Source organism: Chaetodon auriga, chromosome 10 (genome assembly GCF_051107435.1).
Source record: "Chaetodon auriga isolate fChaAug3 chromosome 10, fChaAug3.hap1, whole genome shotgun sequence".
NCBI classification, from domain to species: domain Eukaryota; kingdom Metazoa; phylum Chordata; class Actinopteri; order Chaetodontiformes; family Chaetodontidae; genus Chaetodon; species Chaetodon auriga.
This window is the reverse complement of record NC_135083.1, coordinates 22,415,908-22,436,552: the sequence shown is the minus strand read 5'-3', so window position 1 is coordinate 22,436,552 and position 20,645 is coordinate 22,415,908.

Genomic DNA, 20,645 nt, shown 5'->3' with positions numbered 1-20,645 from the left:
AATGTCATTTTGTGACACCATACATCTAATACCATTCATTTCTGTGGTCAAGAAGTCAGAGGACACTCATTAAGAAGTTGCTCTGTGACAGGGAGAACAGCTTTCCAGATACTTTCCAGGCAGACTGGCCTGAGTCAGCAACAGAAAGAAAAAAAAAAAAATCTTACCATGGACCTTTATCCAAAAACTGAGGAAACTGTGTTTTGGCAGCAGGCAGCCTCCGTTCCATTGTTAACAAGGCTGTAAATCCTGCTCCCCAAAAAAGTCCCTTCTCTTGAGATAGTTCTTCTTTGTAGACCTCACCTGACCCGTGTGTGCAGGGTGGGTGGTCCTCTGCTGCCCATTTGAAAGATGGATGAATTCATAAAATGCATGAATGAAATTAAGTGTTAGTTTAGAGGGCATTAGCAGAGGGCACACTCAGGCAGCACGAAACAACAGGTTTCAAGTTACGAACTTGTTAAAACAAAAACCAGGAGCATTCTCAAAGCCCGCCAGAGGTGCCTCATCCCAAAGCCCCCAATGCTGTTGATGATATCCCAATAAGTGACTTGTTGGCATTAAATGAACCAGACAATCAGCCCAATGTAAAGACGTTCCCTGGAATGCAATCAGTCATTGGTTTGTATTTAGCAATATTATGCTGTGGCTGTGGCTCAGGTTTTAGAGCTGTCGTCCACATATCAGAAGGTCAGTGGTTCAATGGCAGTCTACGTGTCGATGTATCCGTCAGCAAAATACTGAACCCCACATTGCTCCTGATGCTGTGTTATCTGTGTGTGAGTGTGCATGTGGATGGTTATGGTGGCACATAGTCAACAGTGAACGAGTGTGTGAATGGGTGAAGGCTGACTCGAGTTGTAAAGGTGCTTTGAGGAGTCGTTAAGACTAGAGAGGGCTATATGAAATGCATTCCATTTACCAAAGCCCTTCTTGTACAGTAAGTCAAATCTATTGGCTGGCTGCCATTTGTTTAATGAGTTTCTGTAACCCTCTCAATTATGTGAAAGCCCCACCCATCACATTTTTTCTGTCTATGCTGTAGCACCATCCCAATCTGTTTTGTTGAAGTTAACACAGAGTAAAATTAAATAAAAAAAAAATATATAGCTTGAGGCTTCACGTAGGGTTCAGTTCTTGAATTCAGTGACTGGGGTGCAGTGGTGGAAGAAGTCTTGATGTCTTTTACTTAAGTAAAAGTAGTAATACCACAGTAAAAGCACTCTGTTAAGTCTTACATTTCACTTCAGTGCAATACAGTGCAAATGTATTAAAACATTTACTTGAAATTCTGGTAAAAGAATTGGTTTGTCAGAGCCTTTTCAGATGATATAGACGTCTATCATATTATTGAAAATGATGCTTTAAAAAAATGTTTTAATACATAAGCAGCATTTTAATTAATGAATGTACTAATGTGTACATCACTTTAATGTTACATCTGGTGGAGCACATTTTACCTACTTATATACTGCTGGGTAGCTTCATCTATAGCACAGTGTCGTAATTCGTAAACTGTTCATTAGGGGTAAAGCAATATGGCCTTTAAATGTGGGTACTGGCCCTCTGGCTTGGGCCGACCCACAAGCCTTCCCTCTCTCATTATGTTGGCTCTTTCCATTGCACTACAACTTTCTACTGTATGCTTTTCCTCTGTTATTATTATCTTGATTTTACACCTTACCGTAATACCCATTCACACATGCACTCATACACTCCTGATCTACAAGTTGGTGAGTTTATACTTTTCGTTACAATTTTTGTGCATAGATTTCATCATTTGTGCTTACAGTACAACTGCGTGCATTTCTCTGTCATGGCCTGAGAACCTGGTTGTGACACTGACTGGTTTAACACAAGCCTCATGACAGCGACAGTACAAATTGTGAACAGAATTCAGTCAGACTGCTGTCACTGATTTCTACATTCAGCCACATTCTACATTCAACCACTCTCACCAGCAAGCAAGAGAGCAAGAAAGGACACCAAAACACCAAACATTTTAAATTTCCCTTTGCACCTCTGCATTCTAAATTCCGGCATTTCCTTGAAGCAGCTATAACTGATATTTTTCTCATAACAATGTGTCAAGCGAAGATTTGTTCCTAGGCTTTACGGAGCTTTATAGTTTTAGTTTTAGTTCCCTGTTTAGCTTTACTTCGCTCTTCCCGTTCTCATAGCTTAATTTTCGGCTGCAGCTGGCAGCTGTTGTCAGTGAAGCAAACTCCAGCCGAGCACCAAACAGCAGAGACACACAGGGACATGCTGGTGAACGTAGTGTAGCATCTAGCAGCTAAAACGCCAGGTATTTGTTTGGTAGAGACCAAAACCAGAGGTAATAGAGTGAATATCGGACTTACATTCACCACGTGGCCAGAAACATGACTCCAGATGAATGATAATCTTAAAACATGATATATCTGTTGTGTTCAGGGTCCTTCACAATGGTGAAAACACAATGTGGAGAGATTTGTATTTAATTTCTTAGTTCCTTGGACTTTTTGGTAGAAAAGACACATAAGTAACTTTAACAGAAATTATACAACATTTTGAAAATGACTCATTCTATAGCACAAGCAGTACCCTGTCTACTCAAAGAGAACATGAGTATTATTTTTAGGATACACTGAAAGTGACAGTTGCGATGCTCGGGCGCTGTCAGTGTATATATGCTACAGAGGAATCAGAGCCTGATATGACAGGCTAATGTATTCAGTGTTTGACAGTATGGGGAAGGGCGGAGTGTATTTTTGGATCTACAAGAAGGTGATAGAAGCCTGTTTCTATGAAATAGCCTTAAACTTTTGTCATTTGCTGCACCATACCGTTCCTTTTTCTGCTTGCAGTACATCTGAGGTCCCAGCAGTGACAGCTGGAGCACTGGGAGAACTGGTGTGAATGTGTAATGTGTGTAAGTACCTCTCTTCTCACGCTACTACTGTACTCCCCAGGCCATCGCTGCAAGGCAGACGATGAACTGAAAATACGCATAAGATTCTTTTTGATCTATTCAAATGAAAACATCTTTTTAAACATCTCAAGTTTCCCTACATTAAGTTCTGCTCATTTCCTTGCTCTGGTTTCCTGGTCTCACCATGTAGTCCATTCATCTTTGATACCTGAGGCTTGAAGACGCTGGCTATCTGTTGCTTTAATAGCTGTGGGCAGCTGCACGCTAGACGAGATTGGAGCAATAATAAATGTGCTTTACATGTCAGAACTTGTTTTCTGCTCCTTATGTGTGCTGTAGTGACAAATGATCTTAAGCATATGCCTGTTGTAAACTTTACTGTTTATGAATTAAACTGTAATCAGTACAATGTCACTTTGCATCTCATTCCTTCAGCTGATGTTCACCTCAAGGCTCCACTGTGCTTTTCACTCATTCTATTTGCCATTGTGTGTGTGTGTGTGTGTGTGTGTGTGTGTGTGTGTGTGCGTGTGTGTGTTCTTGTATAAATTTCAAAACACTGCAGGGAGAAGAACTGGCTGACATAGTCACGGTACGGAGACTCAACTGACATTTGGGGACAAAAAGCAGTTCCCCACAAGGTGAATCATTATTTGGTGAAAGGAAAACTACAGTTCATTATACTTCAGGTTATACGTCCATAGTTCTGGCCATCAGCTCTGTCAATTATGATAAAATAGTACTCAAAAAAAATAATTGCTGAGCTGTTTGTACTTCCATCCTTGTGAGGACACTCTTTGACATAATGCATTCCCGAGCCCAGGGGCCCCCGAACATATTGCTCAAAGGTCCACAGCTTATTTTTGTTCAAGGTCAGAGGTCTGGAACAATTGGAGATAACAAAATAACATTAAAGCTGATCATAGTTAAAGTCACATGTCTTATGACTGGGCCAGCATGAAACTGAGGCAGACAAGGCTCAGACATCTTCTTACAAATACTTTTATGCTAGTTGTAGAAATTGTGTCCTTGAGAAAAGGAGACACATTCTGCATTTGGAGCTGACAACAAATTCTCTGGTCTAAAGTTAATGTGTGAGTTCAGCAGGAACAACACACAAGACAAGGACAAGATCACTGTGAATTATCTCCAGCCACACAACAGTTTAATGATCAGTAGACAACTTATTTCAAAATAAAAAACCTTACACTTCATAATGTATTGTAGCCTGTTCATGCAGTTGAGGTATGGCAGGGGTCCTCAACTGCATTTTTCCATGGGGCACAATTTTCTAAGCAGACACACAGGAATTGAATTAGGCCTAATTAGTGTGCAGTGTAGTACAATATTTTCACATCTTACAGAAGAGTCTTTATCAGTGTGAACAGACATGGAAAGTCTATTGGGTGATGATAACTAGACAGGTATTAAACTAGAAAATGCTCTCAGACTGCCTAGTCAGTGCTCAATGGGGATTAATATTTTTCCTGATAATGAAACATTTTCCATCCTGGGAACAGAAGCACAGTATCCCAGGACTCCCGGGAACTGCTCTTGTTTGTAAGGTATAACACATTGGTTATATTTCAAGCAACCCTTAGTGCAACAAGGGGAAATATGAATAAATCTAAGGGTTCTCAACCTGACTGCTGAAGTGCATCATTTGGTAGTATTAATAACTATTAAGGCAAAAAAAAAAAAAAAAAGCCATTTATGTAAATCAACATTAGACTGAAAACAGTATAAATGTTGCTATGGCTGTGAGGAATATAAACATGTTGAGCTCCTTGCCTGTGATCTCTCCGCAAAGAGCAGCTTTATGGAAGAGATATTTGACGATTCTTCATTATGTTGGCCAAAACAAAACAAAATTCATTCCAGCAAGTTATTTGGCGTTTTCAAAGTCATTCTATTAAGATGAGATGGTTTCCATACAGAGTTGCAGTTGGGTACCAGTAGTCTTGTCCAGGACAATTTCACGATGTCCCGGACAAATGAGCAAAATTTTGGTAAATACTATCTGAGTTTATGGACCCTATTTCCCATGTTTTTGTGTCTAAGTGACAAATAGGGACAACAATTTTTGAAATTGGGTCAGTATTGAGTGAGAGCTCTGCAGCCAGGAGCAGAAAAACAGGCCACAATGTAATCCCTTCAGGTATTTGTTCACCATCACAGTACATCCATTAGAAGTGCTTGTTTTTGACACTGACCGGCTTCAATTGTTATTTGCAGAGTCTAACAACAATATGGAAGGATTCCGACAGAGATAGACCTTTTTGTTCAAGAGTGAGATCCTTTTTGTTTAACAAACAGCTGCCATATCGCTCTTGCCAAAGCTACCAGACTCCATCTACAGAAAGAGCAATTTTATCACTTTGAAACACATTTCATTCGAGCTCACTGTTCCAGCAAACACCACCAACTCTGGTTTAGTCCTAATGAACCTTTGATCCACCAAGTTAGAGAAAATAAAGGGAAGGTGGACCTCAGAGAAGCAGCCAGGAAAAAAGAGAGGAAAATACAGTCAGTATTCACTCAAAGTTAGGATCTGAAAAGCTCTCACTTTGCATGAGATTTTGGATTAATTCTTTGGGAAATTATGGCAGTCTTTTTCTGAATTCAGTCATATTCTATGGGCTGGATGGGAAACTTTGGTGGGTCAGATGTTGCCCACAGCCTACCAGTTGAACACATGGGCCGTGTACTGACTGAACTGCTGTTTGATCCGGACATTGAGAGGCCCTGTCCTAGCCCCTTACCCTAACCTTAACCATCACAACTAAATGCCTAACACCAACCCTTACCCTAAGGGTCTCCTGCTTTCCTACTGGCCAAATAATAATGATGATGAAAAATATAGCCGTATGAGATGGAACAAAGTCTGAACATCAGGCTTTCAGCACTGACACTGGTCCATATTGGCAGAGGTGAACAAACGAGATGTTAAGGCTGTGGTCCTGAGTTGTCCTTTCCCCTGTTCACATGCCTTTTTTTCTTTCTTTCTCTCAGCAGGTCGGAGCGAGAGAGAGAGGCGGGGCCAGGTCACTCAGGTTGCGAGCATCATTAGACGCACCTGCACCTCATCATTAATCACGGGGCTTCTTAAGCCAGCTCATGCTCTGCCCCGGAGCCGGACTATTCCTAGCTCCAGGTCGAACACAGCTCGCACTGAGTTCTTGCGCTTCTCTCGTCTCGCTCCTCCTGTCTCCTGTGAATTTCCTGTGGTTTCCGCTGTGGTTGTTTTTTCACAGTCGCCTTTTGTTCTGCGTTTGATTGCTCGTTCCAGCCTTGCTGAGTTTTGAGTTATTTATTTGTTACTTTTGTGCTTGTCTAGTTTTTTTCGTAACTTACTTTTGGTACCTTTTTCCCCGCAGTGGTGAATTTCAGTTCTGCTTGCAAGCAGTCATTCCCTGGTTCAGGAGATTTTTTGTTGGACATTCTTCAATAAACTTTGTTTTGCTGCCTCTGCATTTGGGTCCAGGCCTTGTCTGTCCTCCAGCCGTAACACGAGACCTGTCATGAATGTTGCGTTTTGTTAATAAGGCGGTCTGTAAAAGGTTGGATTAACAAGTCTTATTACTAATGGTCACACGTCACAGAATGTAATCCAGGGTTTGCAGAAACATCGATCCTGATGCTCTGTTTGTTGCTCACAATGATTTGTACATAGGATTCTGTCAGCCACCATACAGCAGCAGGACTGTTATGTGCCTGAGAGAGTGGCTGTGCACATTTTACACATGTGGCACATCAGTGGTGACTTGACAGGAATTATTCAAATCTCGGCTAGTATGATATAACACAGAGATTCAAAGTTTATTCTGCCAGATTGTTTGTAACATAGCAGCCATCCTCAGGATGAGTTCAGCTCCGTCAGAGCTGTGGAGACATTTTTATTAGAAGTCCTCCAGAGTCAAACTTTTTTCTCTGTCCTGTAAAATGTATTATTAAATATACCAAACACAACCTCTTTAATGTTAAAACACATTTTATTGTACCATAAGTTTCTGTAGTTGCTGCCTCAAAACCTGGGCCAATAAAACAACTCACATCCACTGTATTTTATAGCAGAGGTGCCTGCTTTAGGTGACAAACACAAAAAGTGTGTGTGTGTGTGTGTGTGTGTGTGTGTGTGTGTGTGTGTGTGTGCTTATTCATTTACACACAGTTTATACACATCCTCTATTGAGATTGTAGTTTTAGTTTCACAAGCATTTTTAGCCAGAGCTCTGGAGGCAGGAATAATCTCATTGGTTGTGTTACACCTCAGTGGGGGAGGCCAAGGAATCACAGTTTTTCAAAGTGCAAATTAGGCAAAAATTGCATGGGATTAAAAGAAACCATGGTCAGAGACTAAAGAGGGAAACTATAGCAGGCATTAATTTTGCTATAGCTGCATCTTTAGTGGTGCAGCGTGAAGACTGAATAGTTCATTTAATAACATTCCCTATCCACTATTTCTGTTCTCTTCCACTCTCCCACCCTCTCTTTCCCTCCATGCCTCCATCTCTACCCACTGCCCCCTGTCACACCCTCCTTACTTTCTGCTCCTTCTCATCTTTCTCTCCCCGTTGTCCTCATTACTTTACCTCAGGCTTCACTCCTCATACTCTTTCTTCACATCTTTCCCTTTCAGACCCACCACCATCTATCTTTCGTGATGTTAGATTTGCCAACGAACTGTTCTTTTTCAATGACTCTTAAAGAGGAACAAGTTCACAAGTGAGCACAAAATCCTGCTTCTGCATGCGCAGCTTAACTTGTTTGTTCTGCACCCACTTCCTGAGCTGAGGAACGAGCGAGAGCTGCAGCTAACCCACACACACTCATTCAGCAAGCTAACCTAGCAGCATAAAGCACACACCCATTGAGCCAGAGAACAAGTCGTTCACGACTAGGAAGCCACTGACCCGATGAGCCGAAGAACGAATCGTTCACGACTGCGAACTCACTGACCCGACGAGCCAAAGACTGAGTGAGCCAGTGACGGGTGAACGAAACAAAGTAGGTTTCTTAAAAGAACCATCTTATCATCATCTGTCTTTTCTGTCGCTCTCTCCACCTCTCTGCCTACCATTTCTATCATGCAACCTGCCCATTCTCAGTCTCACCCATTCATCCCCACCTTTTCTTAAAACCTCAGTCCACTCTTCTCCCCACCCATGACCCATGATCCTTTCATTCCCTTCTTCTACTTATTCATCTTCCTGCCTTTTCTTTTCACAATCTGTTTCAGCCTGTCTATAAACTTTTCTTTTTGACTGAGAGGCAGAGAGACTGAAAAGAGACACTAGCAGATAAAAAATAATAATTTGCCCATTTTCAAGTTTAATTCGCTTTAACACACTCTCCATCAATAAGTAGCAAAGGATCAGGGCCATTACACCAATGAACAAATCCAGATAATCATATCTTTTCTTACAAAGGTAAAAGCAGAGCAAACATAATTGTTAACTGTGGGATTAAGGACCTTGAAAAGAAAGCAAAAGCCTGAAAAATGTTGAGGGCTGAAAAATAAATTCTGTAAGGCAAAGAATCCAAATAACTTTTTTGGAACATTTTGGAACAGTTTTCAGGTTAACTCAACTGCTCTAAAACAAAAGGACCAGACTGGCGCACACTGCCTAGTCTGCCTAAGTTGCATGGGCCATTGCGTCCATTCAAAGCTGTGATTGGATCCAACAGGGTCTAAATGAAAGAGTTTGACAACACGAACAACACACTCCATTTACAAACCTTTCAACAAATGGGGATGCCCAATTCAACATCCAATGATTCCCACAATGCTAAAATGTGACGTGTTCTGTTTCCTATTTATGTGTCACATAAAACTTTAAAGCAATGAAAATGATGTGACTTTATTTATAGATTCCAAAAATACTTCCCAAAATGTTTCTTTTTGGGCTAGTACCCAAAAAGTTGTATTTGCTGTTTGACATTGAAGGTGCGAGAGCGACGACCGCCGTAGTTCGAACAGAGCAACACCAAGATGTCGGAAAAAAGTAAAGTAAGATATAAGGATCTGTTGCTCAGTGGGATTGCCAATTACTTGGCCAAATAATTACCAAAACTGTCGCTCACCTCGACTGAAGCATGAAGCCAGCCTCGCCGAAGACTCTAACAGACTCCTGCATTCAGGTAGCGCTGCTATTGGGAGAACACACAAGCTAAAGTTTATTGGCTTGTGAATTTCTCAAGAACATGTTTGAAGTTCCTTTTCTTGATTACTTTTGCTGATGACCCCAATTGAGATGATTTCTCAATTTAGAGTATTAATTATTTAACCTTTGGCGCCAGATGATTAGAATTGTTATTTGATTTGAATTATGTGATCATTTTAAAATGAATGCATCAGAAGAAAATCATGTGTCTTTTCTGTTTATCAGTTTCTTTAAAGTGTTGCTTAAAGAGCTTTTCCTTAACATCTTTTCAAACTTCAACTAATTACCAACATTCAAAGAAACATCAAGCTCAACATGTGGTGTGCATTTCCAACGAAAGCAAAAAAAAAAAAAAATCTGAATTGTTATGTAATGAACAAAGTTGCCTGTTTATGGGTGACTGCACCAATGGGACTGTTATTTCAGTTCACACCGTGTTTGCAGCATGAACAGTTCTATAGCTGTTTACACACAGCCACGTCATGAATCTTGTATGTATTGAATAGCCATCTGATATCAAAACAGCTGCAACTGACTAAAAATCTGGGTAACATTATATGTCAAGGTACACCTGCAGGGTTGTGCTATCCAGCAGCACTCGCTGTTGTGTGGGATCGAGGGGACGGAGAGAGTCAGGCGTCGGTTGCACTCCAGGTAGGAGAACTATAACCTGCAGTGACTTCAACACTTAGTTATTATTACAAGTGATGAGTCAGCATATGTCAATCAATTTTCAGAGACACTTTGATGTCAAGGACATTTGTGTCAGTATGCACATTCACGTCGGCACACAATGCCTGCATGCAGAAAACGCACTGCCGAATATAAACCATGGTGAAACTCTAATTTGAATGAGTTGAGTTCTGAGTAAACATGGCTGTCCCTCCTTCTCTGTGCTGCTTCATTTTAGAGGCTGGACTGTCTGATTCTGATCCAGTGATGGGCTGAGCAACAAGACAACAGTGAGGAGGGGAAGGGCTTTGTTGTCTGGTCCATCAGTGCTTCCTTCTGGGTTTAGTACAAAAAAAATGCCTCGTGTGATGAACAGTAAAGATTCAGGGCTTTGCTGAAAACATCCAGGGCCCCGTAAACCCGTCTCTGGCATTGTCCATGCTGCAGAAGAGCTTGCCCAGATTTGCATGTAGCCCAGAAAAACCCAATTTCTGACAGATGAGATTTGTGATCTGGTCAACAGAGTATATGTAGACAAAAGTGTTAATCTGGATATGAGCATGACAGATGCATTTTGGTCCAGTGGATTATTCTATATTTATAAAAATACTTTACCAATATCTTTACCACAAACTACTTCAATTGTAACTGCAAACTAGTCTTTAAAACGTTTACTGAGAAAATTGAGATCACAAGCCAAGTTACAACTAGATTTAGGAACATTACACAAAGAAAGTCACAGTATCAACACAGTAAATTCCAATAAAACACAGTAATGAGAATTAAAATTAGAATCACAGTGGTGGATGGTGGCTTTTGGTGCATGTAGGTGTGAGCATCTGAGGGTGACAAGGAGAGAGACAAAGAAATGGATCAAAGCGACATCAGTAGTGTGTAATCATTTGTCCCCTGTACGTTCAGTAAGGTTTACTTCTGAAGAGGAAAGTATTAAAAAAAAACGCACTTCTAATGATCACCTAATCTTCAAAACATTATACTTCTGTGGCGACTCTTTGCTTAAATTGCTTTTCACTGTTTGAATGTCACAGCTCTCAGAACAATTCATTTTCTGCTGCAGTAAAACTTTGTTCAATTCTTATGCAAACGTCTCTTTTTCAAAGACACCATCACCACAGAGAACATGTTTCAGTGCAGATCATCCACACGACTCAGCACCAGGAGTACTGAGGTGCAGTGAGGGGGCGGCTGGGACAGATCAATACCAAGACAGACAACTATCCTGATGTTGTTGTCCATCAATTCAGAGGACGATGTATTCATCCCCACTCAAGGTTTTTCAACAACCTCAAAGGTTGGCCCTGGACTTGTATAACTTTTATGAAAAAGTCAAATTTAATGGAATAAATATGCGACTTTGTTCCACTCAAGGAGAGCTCTCCCACGTTACCGAGTTTTTGAGCCTGTTTGTGTATAAAGTAAAATAACTGCTTCTGAAATCTGCTCAGCTTATCCATCCAAACTGATTTTTCTTTGCTTGTCTTCACCCTCATCAGGAACTGGTGCAGTTTGTGTACAAACACCAGGACATATCACTTAAAACTACAAATGTGAACACCATGGCGGTGCTAAAGGACGAAACAGTGGAGCGAAGTTGGAGGGTTTCGCCCTTCGACAGTTTCATGGGAATCCATCCAACTCTTGTTCAGATATTTGAATCTGGACCTAAGTGATGGACCGACTGACTGGCACTGCTATCACACAGCTGTGCCACTTCCATGGCTAATAGGGACGAACAGCCTTATCTGCATGACGTTGCAGGTTAAAAGAATGATTAAATAAATTCCCAGAGGCTGATCCAAATTTCTAACCTTCCCTTTTAACCAGTTTGGTGTAATGAATCCAAACATGGCTGAGGGAGAGACAGAGCACAGGAAGTAACACGCAGTCACAACCTGCTGCACCCCAAATAGCTTTGGATAAAAGTATCAATAAAGTACTTAAACAGAGCAAAAAAGTAAAAATGTATATAATTTAGTTTCCCTTCAGCCCGTTTGTATTGGCTCAGTTGTACATATCCCGAGGGAAATATGTAGATGTTGTGTACGCTGCAGTCTGGAGTGTAAAGCTATCGAGAAGTCTGTCTGCAGAAAACAATTTGAAAACGTCCTGCATGAGAGGCACTTCCAACCCTGATTGAAAGCAAGGGTTTCTTTAATATAGTTCACTCCTCACCTTTCCCGAGAGTTCGTTGCTATGCCGACTACTGATAATAAAGTGGCTGAAAAACATTTCTGAATCATCTGTTTGTATTATGGCACTGTATGTTCTATCACGCTGAAAAAGACTGACAGCAATCTTTGAAGGCCATGTTACTTAAGGATGGCTCTCAGTGCAAATCAGTGATGATTGTGTACTCTTAGACACAAACAAACTCTGTCTCAGATATTGCTGCTCTATTTTCACAATAAAAAGAAAGAAAGAAGGAAAAAGAAAACACATCTATATTACGTCTATATTAACAGTGCATGCTGCAGTGCACACCTACAGTGTATTTCATAGGTCCAGGTTAGTATTAGTGGCGAGACGTTTGGGTGCTATGCTACCTCAATACAGTATATACTGGGTCTGGACCCAGTTTTTGTATTAGTATTAGGCGTTGAGAGCAGGGGATGCCAACGCTTTCACTTTAGGTGCTTTGTTAACTGTATTGATTGTACTGGTGTATTATTTTCACAATGAACAAACTGAAGTCTACCAACATGTATGTATGTTGTTCAATGACAGTAGCAGTCATAAGAAATCACTGGGAGTAACTTAAGTCATTAAATCCAATGAAAACACAAGGATTAACTCTAACACCTTCATCAACTTTTAACCAAACTGCAGCAGTGAGTCTTTGCAAACACATTTTCAAACTGATTCCTGTCAGACGGCATAAACCCAGACTGACAAAAGTCTCAGGTGTCTGATTTTTTGCAGCGCTGGTCAGGATCATCCTAAGAGTCGTAATCAGTAAACATTCAAATACATCATTTAGATATGAACAGATAAAGCCGTCTGAACACATGAACAGCGTCCATTCTTTGAGTAATATTCATCAATATTCATCGTGTGTGTGTGTGCATGTGTGTGTATATCTGACACTGGCTACTTTTGGGGACCAGCTAATTGGAGACAGCTGGCAACAAAAGCTGATTTTTCAGTGGTTAAGATTCAATTTGAGGTAAAGTCTCCAGGAAATAAATAAGTGACCTGAGTCAATGAAAATGATAAATATTGAAGGATTAAAGTACATAACAGTATATAAAGACGTTCAATTTAGCAACACCTTCATGCAACAACATTAAAATGCAGTTTACATGCTATTAGTAATATTAATCTGATAATATAATGTGTGATATGGTAATATAACAGTACAATAAGTACATTCATCTTCGATACTCGTCCGTCCGTAAAGTTTGGAATGCAGTACTGCATACAGCATTGTTACTTTTACATAAGTAAAGGCAGAAGGAAAACACTTCTTACAAGACCAACATGTTTTATAGATACACAGACTCAGTTTAGACTCAAATACACATTATGTCTGATCATTTTGGTACATGGTTAAAATATTGTTTTGTTGGCAGCTTTACATACATGCAATGTTGTTCTAATGTTAACGGGGCAATAGAATTAACAGTTTGTGTCTTATCTTCTCTTGAAAGCAACCAGTCTAAACTATAAACAGACACACAGGGCGGCTTAGCGTTACACCCCAACCACAGACAAACATCAGTGCCTTAAGCCAGGGCAGAATACTGCAAGTCAAATGACTCCTGTGGTGTCAAACAAATAACTCTCCATTGTGTCTCATCCATATTGGCAGATTTTTTAGATTTCTAGGCTCAACGTTAGATTAGATTCAGCCATCAGTCCAGCAGCCAACCAGCAGCCCCACTCAGCTTGGAGTCTGAACTCCAGTACAGCGCTCTCTCTCTTTGTGTGGCTTGCTATCATGTATTCCGTATCTTGTGCTATCTCACCACATGCAGCGGCGCACAGAGGCTGCTCCCTGCTACGAACAGACATTCACAGAGGGGTACCTCGGGGTGAGCGCCAGAGAATTAGCCTTTGCGAATATGCATAAAATCACTTCAGTACACAGAAAGGGAAAGGGAGAGGGAGACAAAGACATTATCTGCGTGGCTGGCGTAGATTTCCTTGGATAAGACCCTCTGTAGACTTTTGTTTGAAGGTTTAGACTGTGGGTGTTTGGGGAAGCAATCATACCAATTACTCTGTGCGTGTGTGTCTTTGTATGTGTGTTATAATGATCCCATTTGTCTTAAATCTTTTGCTCGTTCATAAAATATAGATGCTGCAGATTCCCATTAGAATTGCAATGGTTATTTATTATTTCTGCGGGATGAATAATTCAGTTTTCGTTTTTGCAAATGCAGCACTCAAAAAGATGAGACGATAATAGTCGTCATTAACAGCCACTCTCTCTCTCTTTCTAAGTCTCACTCTTGTTGCTGATGTGACACAAAATGCTCTGTATTTAAACCCTTTTCACTACCAATGGCCAGGGCCCTGTGAAAACCTTGACAAATGAGGAAAAAAAAAAAAAAAAAAAATTACCAACCCAAATTACAAAGACTTTTTGCAACATTTTGTAAGAATCACACTTCCTTGGCACGGTGCAAGAATTGGTTCACAACAAATTTCAAGTCGAAGAGGTAGTGACAACTTAACCCACAAAACATGGATCCAATCGTTTTCTATCCTCCATCATCCTGTTCAGGGTTGTAGGGGTTAGACCCAATCCCTCACACTCACATTACACTTTTCATTTCACCTTATTTGCATGTCTGTGGGAGGGAAGGAGCACAGGAGGGGTCAGCTGCACTGGATTATAAAACCAAATTCTGATTTTTGTTCTGCTTAAGGGAATATTGTAACAGTTTGGGAAATGAGAGCAATAAGAAGTCTGTGCATTACAGTCCCCTCCAAAAGTATTGGAATGGCAAGGCCAATTTCTTTGTTTTTGTTGTTCACTAAAGATATTTGGGTTTAAGATCAAAAGATGAGTATTAGACAAGAGTTCAGAATTTCAGCTATTATTTTCTGGAATTTACATCCAGATGCGTTAAACAACTCACCGTATAGCACCCTTTGTTTGAACCCACCCATTTTTCAAGTGAGCAAGACTATTGGAACATGTGACTGACAGGTGTTTCTTGTTGCCCAGGTGTTACCTTTTAGGTTGATTCATCAAACATTAAAGAGCTCTGCATGACTAGTCTAAGTTTTTAGCCTTGGTTTAAACCTATAAAGAGTCATAGCAACCACAACAATTTGGAATGTCCTGAAAAAGAAAGAAACCACGGGTGCACTGAGCAACAGACATCGAACAGGTCAGCGGAGGAAAACAACAGTAGTTGATGACAGAAAAATTGTGAGAGCTGTGAAGACCAAAAACATCAGTAAGTGACATCAGCCTCCAGAGTGCTGGGGTATCCCAATCCACTGTTCGAAGAAGACTCCATGACAATAAATATAGAGGCCACACCACAAGATGCAAACCACTCATCAGCAGTAAGAAGAGGAAGGCCAAATTGGAATTTGCAAAGAAGTACAGAGAGGAGCCGAAAAACTTCTGGAACATAATCTTATGGACTGATGAGACCAAGATTAATCTCTACCAAAATGATGGGAAGGCCAAAGTGTGGAGAATGAAAGGAACTGCTCTTGACCCGAAGCATTCAAGCTCATCGGTGAAGCATAGAGGATGTAATGTCATGGCTTGGGCGTGCATGGCTGCTTCTGGAACAGGCTCATTATTTATTGATGATGTAACTGATAATGGTAGTAACAGAATGAATTCTGAAGTGTACAGAAACATTTTGTCTGCCAATTTACAGAGACATGCATCCAACCTAATCAGGAGGAGGTTATGTTTAGCCTAACTTAGCCAAAGACTGGAAGCAGAGGAAAACAGCTAGTCTGGCTCGTCCAGTTCAAAGATATTCCTACAAGAACGTCTGAAGCCGTTATCTGTACACTATGTGTTTTCTCTGTTTAATGCAGAAATGAGTAGAAAGGGAAAAAATGACAACTTGTGTTCTATATGTTGGACTTATTTCTTGCAGAACAATAGTTCATTGATCTGCCCAACACTTCTGTGCAGCATCTCCAGCTGTAGCTTGTATATTAAATATATTATATAGCTTACGTACCAGATATGGTCAGTAAACACAGGTGTTGGTGTTGTTTTCTGTACTGACATAATGACAGCCTCACGAGACTTTGGATGCTGGGAGCAGTTATTGCACTGGGCTGTTGTTCAGTAGAGAGCCAAAGTGAAACTGGAACTTCTGAGTAAGTAAGAAAAAATTATTCAAAATGACATTTGCATTAAAGAAAGACCTCATAAAACTGCTTGTTCAATACATTTCTTTTCAGTGGCCTTTTACAGACACCAAAACTTTCACAGGTAGACAGAAGAGCGAGACCATGGGCGAGTCGAGAGGCCACGGCTAGTTCAAAAAAGTTTTCACGAGGTTGGAGGACCTTCTTCAGAATTGGTGCTGGACATAGTTGTGAGTTTGGACAGAGGCTCACTGTTTGGCTCCTGTCCTAATAATAAAAATAAGCATGTCCTGATGTCAGCTCTGTATTTAACACACAGACATGAGGTTGATATCAGTCTTCTCATCTCACCCTCAGAAATAAAGCACATATTTCCCAAAATGTGAAAATGATTTGTTTGATATGCTGTCATGTATCAGTCGCAGGGTGAAAGCATAAACAAGTGGGATTCAACGGGCTTTTATTTCCAGCCTTGTAAGTTCTGACCTTTCAAAGTGTGTGTGGGCTTTTGATATCCACAGGATGTCACGATACTTTCTCTTTTCTCCACCTTTCCTCTCTCACCACGGTGTTAATGAAAAACAGAAACTCAAAATGCCACAAAAATCACCTTTAAAAAGGCGAGATGAAAGGCTATGGCAAGTCTGAACTCTGATGATGTGACAGTCGCAGAGACAGACGCTTCATTCGTACTTCTAACGAAGAGTGCCAGCAAAGACAGATCAGAGATTGTAACATGGCATCAGTAACTTCTAACTGTGATTTTCCTTTTGTTATTCTTCTTCTGTCTATCTAAATCTTACTCACTTCTTCATTTTGTTTTTGAAACCCTCTCTAATTTTCATTCCCGGCCGTACTTTCCGCCCTCTCTTTGCGTCAGTATAGGACAGGTGAGTGGGGAATTGGAAATAGGATGTCTCAAAGGGGCCAGCTCTGACAGTGGAGGGTGAATACTAACCACGCAACCCATCTCCAAATCTCTGCCACTCTTATCTTAACATTCTTGCTTTCCCCATCTCGTTTTTTTCTGCTCATGCTGTCAATTATGTAGCAACTAAAAAGGCCTACAATGGAGGCTCTAAAGCTGCAACACAAAACTGGAGGTGAATAAGGTGCTATCAGAGACACCTATCAGCGATGCTTGAAAAACATGGGTCGACATTTGACGGACTGAATTGGGAAACTAATGTTATCATGTGCATTTACCACTTAAAAAGGTCAAATGGTTAAATTCTTTGCATTTGCTTCATTTACTAACCCCTCTTCACAAAACAGCAATCGACCAATCATATCTAGGATCTGAAGGCTGCATCTATTTTATTACCTTTCCAAAGCCAAAGTATAGGGAATGAATTAAAGCCTGTGTTTCTCTGCCTCAATGCAATATAATCCTAACCATCTTATTACTGAGAGGGGTAACCGAGTAATATCTCCCAGATAAAGAGTTAGCATACAATTATCACATATGTAAACATCAAATGCAGATGTATGTATGGTTTTCATTTTCACAAGACTTAGCTGGAAATATTAAAAAGCCAGCCGGAGCTTTCAACCAACTGACAGGTTTAATGTCTATTAGCAAGCTACTCAAGTCATATTAGGTCAAATATTAGATGTTGGTTCATCGATATAAGCAGTGGGTGGCGCCAATTCTCCAGTCAGGTACAATTATGCCATTGCAGAAGAGGACAGAGCAAGATGACATAATTAAATGAATGCCAGTGAAACCTCAAATGGCGAAAAACTCTCTCTTTGTTTCACGTATTAATTTGATGAACTTTACAGATTTCTCATCAGTCCACACAGATCAGATGTCTTCATCAGTGGAGCAGAGGCTTCAGTGGATGATTAAGTCACATGCTCCATGTATGTCGTGATATATTCAAGTCTGTTTCCATTGCACTTTGCTTTTAATGATACACCAGCTTTTCTTCCTCAGCCAATATTTGCTATATTTCATGATTTTTTGGAATTTTGGCATTTTCAAGTTTTTTATACATAAATTGAAAATATGCAAAAAGGGTTGATGGAAACACACCAACTGTGAGTTCTGCTTACTTTCAGCCGCCAGATATTGTGAGGGTCATTAAGTTTTGTGTTACTATATGCAACACTGGCTGTACTGCCTTAAGGGAATTGTCTGCAATGGTAATGTTGGACAAATGTACAGACAGACATTCTCAAAGGATGCCAGTGGTGGTTCCCCCTCACTCCTAAGGTGTTCAGATGGAATATCAAGTGAAGTTTAGAAACGGCGTGATTGTTTCTTAGGTCAATGGAAAGATGCAAGTGGACCAAAACAGACGTGAAGTCAAGCAAAGCTGTACAAACTGACTGAACTCCTGCCCCAACCAATCATGTCTTAGCAACCTTAAAGAATGGCTCCATCAGTGAGTTTACCTGCTCTAATTCAACTGTAATTGTTAGCTTACAGCATGCATCCTCAGTAGTAGCTAAGCATTACTCCAAGGCCAAGGAGCAAATCATTAATTAGCCGTTGAGGTTACATTCAGCAACTCTGGGAGGTTAAAAGTTGCATTGAATAAAAAGTCCCATTTATGATTAACTCCTCTGAGTAGTTTTCACCACGGTGTCAAAGCAAACCCTGGATGATAACAGAATTTAACTGATGCAGCAAATGGTAACTGAACTGTATTTATGTAGCGTTTTTCTAGTCTGATCACCACTCAAAGTGCTTTTTACAACACAAGTCGGCATTCACCCATTCACACACACATTCATGCAATGGAGGGTGGTCCACCTGCTCATTACGAGCATTAGCACATTCATTTTTGGGGTTCAGTATCTTGCCTAAGATACTTTGACATTCGGACTTCTGAGGCCAGGGATCAAATCACCAACCTCCTCATAAGTGGATAACCGCTCTATCTCCTGAGCCTCATCCACCCCTAATGTAAGACTAATTAGCTAGCTAGCGACAGCCAATATAAACTGCCAGCAACAGTTGTCATTTCAGCTGTCAAAAGCTGATGTTTGCTTGCACAAAATCAGTGAGCTGCTTTTGTCTAGATATGCCTAAAATGAAGATCCATGCACAGACATAAGAGGAAAAAGAAGAGGGGTGTCAAGGGAAATAAGTGAAGGAATGAGATCTCCTGATCAGAGTCAACGCAGCCACACAAAGGCTCCCTCCACACAAACGCTGTTCATTTGAATGTTGCTGCTCAGCTAACACTGACAGATAACATCTGCATCCGCCATTTGAAGAAGTAAACATGGCTCACAGTTGTTCAAAGTCACACTTATAAAGTGAGGCTTTGTATGAAATCTGAACACAACATCAAGCTTCATTTGTATTCTCAACGCATTTAGTGACAAAGCTAGTTGGTCAATTAGTCCCAGTGAGTGACACTGAAAGGTGATGGTCAGATGTGATCCTCTCTCTCTCTCTTCCTCCACTTGATCTCTGTTTCTTTCACTCTCTGACTGAAGAGCAAGCAGCTGTATCCTTCTTCTCTGGGAGAGTGACAAGAAAGGACATGATGCTTCCAGCGGCATTAGTGAATGATGCTATAGCATGTTAAAGGTTAATAGACCATGCCAATGGATCCCTGGCTGCACATCATAAAAAAACAATCAGATCATCACTGAGGTTGCTGTTTGTCAAGGGCAAGTTGATCAGGAGGTGCCACAAGAGGTAAATATTAAATCAGAAATGCATCAGAATTTTATAGTATTTTTTTTTTCTTCCTGTGTTTATGCTAAATAGCCACTATCATCTGTGAAAAAGGTAAAAAAGTTTTAAGTTATGCCGAGCTTACCTCTACACTATAAGAGTGCACGCTGCATGAGAGAGACAGAGAGACAGCGTCAAAATACCCTGTAAGTTTCACTCCAGCGCCTCTCATCCTGTAAGCCATCTGCAAGGCCAGGTCACCTCAGGGTCAGCCCATTTCTGATTATCCCACATGATTGGCGGCTCTGTCTGCGGCCATGGGTGAGTGCCTCGCTCTGACATGAAGCCTTATTGGAGGAGACCTGAGTTCAGGGGCGGGGTCAGAGGTGACAGAGGACCAGAGGAGGGAGATGTTACGTTATGATTGGTTTATGAGTGACAGCAGGACATAGCCAGGTAGACAGAGGAGAGGAACAAGGGGTCAAGGTATCACTTTTATGTTGTATTGGATTAGTTGCCTCTGTGATGAAAATAAGGTTAAATTAGAATTAGTTTCGGACTTGTCATCAGTTTGTGTGCGTGGAAAGACGTGCAAAACATTATGATGCTGCTGCCAGCCAATCTCAAATATCTTTAGGATTAAGGTACAAGTGGATAAAAGGTGCTTTTATTTAGATTTTATTTACTGCTTTCATTTCAAATGTGCCTTCAAGCTGCTATCACTGAAGTTACTGTGCTTCATAAGACTGTAACGATACCACATATATACACACATGAACACATCAAATTAATTTTGCTTTTATGAGAAAAACTTTCAGGAAATGGAAAAATATTTGAGTTAGTATGAGTACAAATGCCAGGATTATGAAATAAATGTATTTAGTCAAATTAAATTTTGATTTTGGGGCATGTGCCAAATTTAAAAACCCCGTTTTCAGAAAATTGA